This window comes from Neofelis nebulosa, chromosome 12 (assembly GCF_028018385.1).
Source record: "Neofelis nebulosa isolate mNeoNeb1 chromosome 12, mNeoNeb1.pri, whole genome shotgun sequence".
Lineage (NCBI taxonomy): Eukaryota > Metazoa > Chordata > Mammalia > Carnivora > Felidae > Neofelis > Neofelis nebulosa.
In genome coordinates, this window is record NC_080793.1 from 68,232,522 (window position 1) to 68,239,824 (window position 7,303).

Sequence of the window (7,303 nt, forward strand, 5' to 3'; positions counted from 1 at the left end):
AACACAGTGGGGCTTCAGGGAGCAGCACACTGGCCCCCAGTGGAGGCAGGACCCGCTTACACCATCCCCGCCCCTGGGTGCCTGGTAACGGCTTATCTCCTGGAGCCAAACTGACACTAACCAAACCAGATGGCCCCCCTCCAGACCAGCACAACCACGGATCCCAGACACCAACAGACAACTGCCCCATGGTTTTGTACGTTAATCTATTTTTCTTCCCTTTCCTCGTCTTTTCCCTTCTTTTTCTTTCTATTCTCTTCTTTTTTTTTTCTTCCTCATTTGAAATCAGCATCCTAGTGTCTGATTCAAGTTTTGGTCAATCCTTATATATTTTCTTTCTTTCTTTCTTTCTTTCTTTCTTTCTTTCTTTCTTTCTTTCTTTCTTTCTTCTTCTTTTTTTCTTTCCTTCTTTCTTTTCTTTTCTTTTCTTTTCTCTTTATTTCTTTCTTTCTCTGTTCTGGTTGTTTGTTTAATCAGACATTTTTACTCTCTTCTTTTTATACATTTTCTGTATCTCCTTTATTTTCCCGTCTCTCTCTCTCTCTCTCTCTCTCTCTCTCTCTCTGGATTAAGCCTTATAGATTCTTTGATTCTCTGCCTGGCCTTTTTTTTTTTTTCTGCCCTTGTCATTTCTCTCTTTCTATGGGATAAAGTGTCTTCCTCATTCCTTTTTCCTTTTTTCCAGGGTTACTCCAACAAACAAATCGAAGCACACTTGGTGGAAGGTCCAATCCACCACTACAAGCAGTGAGATAAAGCGGCCAAAGATGCAACAAGAGAGTGCACACAACATACTCCAAAGACGCTTCCTGAAGTGTCAGGCCCTGGAAAGTGCATGACACCTTTTTAATATAGTAGTACTCGCAGGTCCAGGACACATAACAAGCTACTAAAACACAGAAAAAGGCAGAAAACTAGCCGACGTGATGAAACAGAAGAATTCTCCCAAAAGAAATTCCAGGAAGAGATGACAGTCAGAAAATTGCTCAAAACAGGTATAAACAATGGATCTGAACAAGAATTTAGAATAATAGTCCAAGACTCATAGCTGGGCTTGAAAAAGGCATAGAAGACAGCAGAGAATCTATTCTTGCAGATGAAGGGCCTAAGAAATAGTCGCAGTGAATTAAGAAATGTGTAAGCGAAATGCAAAATAAACTAGATGCAAAATAAACAGCAAGGATAGGAGAAGCAGTGGAGAGAATAGGTAAAATGGAAGATAAAATTATGGAAGATGATGAAGTTGAGAAAAAGAGGGAAAGGAAATTAATAGAACATGAGGGGAGAATTAGAGACCTAAGCGATTCAGTGAAACAAAATAATATCCATATGATAAGAGTTACAGAAGAAGAAGAGAGAGATAAAAGGGCAGAACGTTTATTTGAACAAATTATAGCTGAGAAATTTCCTAATCTGGAGAAGGAAGCAGACATCCAAGTCCAGGAGGCACAGAGAACTCCCTTCAAAATCAACAAAAACAGGTCAATACCACAAAAGTATCATAGTGAAACTGGCAAAATACAAAGATAAAGAGAGAATTCTGAAAGCAGCTAGGGACACATAGGGGTAGTAGCAACCTGTCCACTGAAACTTGGCAGGCCAGAAGGGAGTGGCAGGAAATATTCAATCTGCTGAATAGGAAAAATATGCAGCCAAGAATCCTTTATTCAGCAAGGCTGTCATTCAGAATAGAAGGAGAGATAGTCTTTCCCAGACAAACAAAAACTCAAGAAGTTCATGACTATTAAACAAACCCTGCAGGAGATCCTAAGGGGGACTCTGAGTGGAAAGCAACAAAGACTGCAAAGTACCAGAGACATCACCACAAGCATGAAACCTACAGATAACACAATAACGCTAAATCCAGAAACCTACGGATAACACAATGACGCTAAACCCATATCTTTCAATAATCACTCTGAATGTAAATGGACTAAATACCCAAATCAAAAGACATAGGGCATCAGAATGCATTAAAAAACAAGATCCATGTATATTCTGCCGACAAGAGATTCATCTTAGATCTGAGGACACCTGCAGATTGAAAGTGAGGGGATAGAAAATCATCTATCATGCTACTGATGTCAAAAGAAAGCTGGAATAGCCACACTTCTACCAGACAAACTCGATTTTAAAACAGAGACTGTAACAAGTGATGAAGAAGGGCATTATATTATAATTAAGGGGTCTGTCCATCAAGAAGAGCTAACAATTGTAAATGTTTATGCCCCCAATGTGAACACCCAAATATATAAATCAATTAACCACAAACATAAATAAATGTATAGATAACAACGCTGTGATTGTAGGGGACTTTAATACTCCACTTACAATAGTGGACAGATCATCTAGGCAGAAAATCAATAAGGAAACAATGGTTCTGAATGACATTGGGATAGATGGACTTAACAGATCTATTCAGAACTTTTCCTCCAAAAGCAGCAGAATACACATTCTTCTCAAGTGTGCATGGAACATTCTCTAAAATAGATCACATACTGGGTCACAAAACAGCCCTTGACAAATATAAAAGGATTGAGATCATGCCATGCATATTTTCAGATCACAATGCTATGAAACTTGAAATCAACCACAAGAAAAAATTTGGAAAGCCTCCAAATACATGGAGGTTAAAAACATCCTCCTAAAGAAGCGATGAGTCAACCAGATTAAAGAAGAAATTAAAAAATACATGGAAGCAAATGAAAATGAAAACGCAACAGTCCAAACCCTTTGGGATGCAGCAAAGGCAGTCCTAAGAGGAAAATACGTTGCAATGCAGGCCTATCTCAAGAAGCAAAAAAGGTCCCAAATATAGAACCTAACTCACAACTGAAGGGACTAGAAACACAACAGCAACGAAAGCCCAAATCCAGCAGAGAAGAGAAATAATAAAGATTAGAGCAGAAATAAACAATATAGAATCAAAAAACCCCAGCAGAACAGATCGATGATCTAAGAGCTGACTTTTTGAAAGAATAAACAAAATTGAGAAAACCCTAGCCAGACTTCTCAAAAAGAAAAGAGAGAGGACCCAAATAGATAAAATCACAAATGCAAGAGGAGAGATCACAACCAACACCACAGAAATACAAACAATTATTAGAGAATACTATGAAAAATTATATGCCAACAAACTGGGCAGTCTGGAAGAAAAGGACAAATTCCTACACACCCACACATTACCAAAACTCAAAAGGGAAGAAAGAGAAAATTTGAACAAACACATGACCAGCAAAGAAATTGAATTGGTTATCAAAAATCTCCCAACAAATAAGAACCCTGGGCCAGATGGCTTCCCAGGGGAATTCTACCAGACATTTAAAGCAGAGTTAATACCTATTCTTCTTAAGCTGTTCCAAAAAGTAGAAACAGAAGGGAAGCTTCCAGACTTTTTCTATGAAGCTAGCATTACCTTGATTCCCAAACCAAAGACCCTATCAGAAAAGAGAATTACAGGTCAATATCCCTGATGAACATGGATACAAAAATTCTCAACAAGATACTAGCAAATAGAATTCAACAGTATATGATCCATGATCCAATGGGATTCATTCCTGGCTGCAAGGCTGATTCAATATTCGCAAGTTAATCAATTTGATACATCACATTAACAGTAGAAAGGATAAGAACCATACGATCCTGTCAATAGATGCAGAAAAAGCATTTGACAAAATGCAGCATCCTTTCTTGATAAAAACATCAAGATAGGGATAGAAAGAACATATCTTAACATCATAAAAGCCATATATGAAAGACCCAGAGCTAATATCATCCTCAATGGGGAAAAGCTGAGAGCTTTCCCCCTGAGATCAAGAACACAGCTGGGATGTCCTCTCTCACCACTGTTGTTTAACATGGTGTTACAAGTCTTAGCATCAGCAGTCAGACAACAAAATGAAATAAGAGGCATCCAAATTGGCAAAGTAGAAGTCAACCTTTCACTTTTCACAGATGCCATGATACTCTACATGGGAAATTCAAAAGACTACACCAAAAAACTGCTAGAACCGATACATGAATTCAGTGAAGTCTAGGATATAAAATCAACGTACAGAAATCAGGTGCATTTCTATACCCCAATAACGAAGCAACAGAAAGAAAAATCAAGAAATTCTTCCCATTTACAATTGCCCTGAAAACCATAAAATAGCTAGGAATAAGCCTAACCAAAGACGTGAAAGATCTGTATGCTGAAAACTATAGAAAACTTATGAAAGAAATTGAAGAAGACACAAAGAAATGGGAAAACATTCCATGCTCATGGATTGGAAGAACAAATATCGTTAAAGTGTCAATATTACCTACACAATCTACACATTCAGTGTAATCCCAACCAAAAGTGCACCAGTATTCTTCTCAAAGCTAGAACAAATACTCCTAAAATTTGTATGGAACCACAAAAGACCCCAAATAGCCAAAGTAATGTTGAAAAAGAAAACCAAAGCTGGAGGCATCACAATCCCGGACTTCAGTTTCTACTACAAAGCTGTAATCATCAAGATAGTATGGTATTGGCACAAAAACAGACACATAGACCAATGGAATAGAATAGAGAACCCAGAACTGGACCCACAAATGTATGGCCAACTAACTATCTTTGACAAAGCAGAAAAGAATATCCAATGGAAAAAAAGACAGTCTCTCTAGCAAATGGTGCTGGGAGAACTGGACAGCAACATGCAGAAGAATGAAACTGGACCCCTTTCTTACACCCTACCCAAAAGTAAATTCAAAATGGATGAAAGACCTAAGTGTGAGACAGGAAACCATCAAAATCCTAGAGGAGAAAACAGGCAGCAACCTCTTTGACCTTGACCACAGCAACTTCTTACTTGATATGTATCTAAAGGCAAGGGAAATAAAAGCAAAAATGAACTATTGGGACCTCATCAAGATAAAAAGCTTCTACACCACAAAGGAAGCAATCAATAAAACTAAAAGACAACCGACGGAATGGGAGAAGATATTTGCAAATGGCATATCAGATAAAGGGTGAGTATCAAAAACTCTATAAAGAACTTCATGAACTGAACACCCAAAAAACAAATAATCCAGTGAAGAAATGGACAGAATACATGAATAAATACTTTTCCAAAGAAGACATCCAGATGGCTAACAGATATATGGAAAGATGCTCAACATCGCTCATCATCAGGGAAATACAAATCAAAACAACATTGAGATACCACTTCACACCAGAGTGGCTTAAATAAACAACTCAGGAAACAAACAACAGATGTTGGTGAGGATGTGGAGAAAGAGGAACCCTCTTGCGCTGTGGGTGGGAATGCAAACTGGTGCAGCCACTCTGGAAAACAGTTTGGAGGTTCCTCAAAAAATTAGAACTAGAATTACCCTATGACCCAGCAATTGCACCACTAAGAGTTTGTCCAAAGGATACAGGAGTGCTCATTCATAGGGGCACATGTACCCCAAGGTTTAAAGCAGCATTATTGACAATAGCCGAATTATGGAGAGAACCCAAATGTCCATCAATTGATGAACGGATAAAGAAGATGTTGCATATACATACAATGGAATACAACTTGGCAATGAAAACGAATGAAATCTTGCCATTTACAACAACGTGGATGGAATTGGATGGTAGTCAGTCAGAGAAAAACAGATATCATATGTTTTTGTTCATATGTGGAATTTGAGAAACTTAAAGGAAGACCATAGGGGAAGGGAAGGAAAAATAAGTTACAAACAGAGAGGGAGGCAAACCATAAGAGACTCTTTTTTTGTGTGTATTTTTTTTTCTAATGTTTATTTATTTTTTGAGAGAGCACAAGCCAGGGAGAACAGAGACAGAGAGAGACACAGAATCCGAAGCAGGTTCCGGGCTCCCAGCTGTCAGCACAGAGCCCCATGCAGGGCTTGAACCCATGAACTGTGAGATCATGACCTGAGCCAAAGCTGGACACTTAATGGACTGAGCCACCCAGGCGCCCCAAACCATAAGAGACTCTTAAATAAAGAGAACAAACCAAGGGTTGATGAGTGTGGGGGGTTGGGTAGGGGGCGGGGAAAATGGGTGATGGGCATTGAGGAGGGCACATGCTGGGTTGAGCCCTGGGTGTTGTATGTAAGTGATGAATCACAGGAATCTTCTCCTGAAGCCAAGACCACACTATATACACTGTATATTAGCTAACTTGACAATAAATTATGAAAAAAATTTTAAATTAAATTAAGTTTTACAAAAAGGCTCAGGAGATAACATAAGTAGTCAGTACATATGATAATATGGTGCTTTCATAGTAATTCTTTTTTACCACCTCAGTCATTTTGTTCTTATTCCCTATCCATTCCCTTTCCTAAGGGATTAAACTATGGATAATGATGAAGGCATAGAAAATTGACAAGACCATAAAGAAGAAAAAAACAGGAGCCAGATTCTCTGGAAATGTCATTGTTCCCATGATCATCATGTGCGTATAGAAAGGCTATGAGCCGTTGATTCATTAGAGTCCAGCAAGGAGAGCCTACCTAAGGTCTTGGTCCTCAATCAGTGTATGCATGGTTACACTCAAAAGCTAAACGAAAACATGTGAACATTTGGGGGATCAGGTTTGTTGCAAATTGATCTTTTTGTCATTCTGACACAGAGAATGAATGTGCGAATGAACGAACAGGTGAATGAATGAACACACGGGGGAATGAATGAATGAATGAATGAGCCAGTAAACAGTTGGTACAGGACATTGATAAAAGGCCGGCAGAGAACAAACACCCCACGTGCTCTGACAGTTCTTTCTAAACTAGGAAAGACGGCCATCTGCACGCAACTGATTATTTCACTGTGCTTTTGGCACAGGACAGGATTGAAGGAGTTCTGATAATCATTCCTCTTCATCCTCATTATTTTTTACTTTTTCCCCACCGTTTTCATCATTTCTGGCAATGTCCAATATTTCCAGCATGCCCAGCTCTGATTGGTGAATTACTCACAAACAGAAGGTACAGAGGCACCTCTCTGTAGAGTGAGAGTTTGATTCTCCGTTTTATTTTTTCTGTTTAGGCTTTTAGGTGATTTTAGGCCTTCACCAAGAGGAGGCGAAGCACAGAGCAGCAGCTCTGGGGAAGGAACTGGAGTGACCCTGTTCATCTCTCCGGGCGCCACATCAGGAGGTGGCCTCATTCACATCACGAGGTGGCCTCATTCACATCACCCAACACTGCAGGCTGCACCCCGCACGTCTGCCCCTGCCTCGCACCACCGTGGAGCGCTGTGGACTCTTTTTCTTGTCCAGATCACAGACCTTAAAGATCTCAGGACCCCAGGACCATCCAGCTC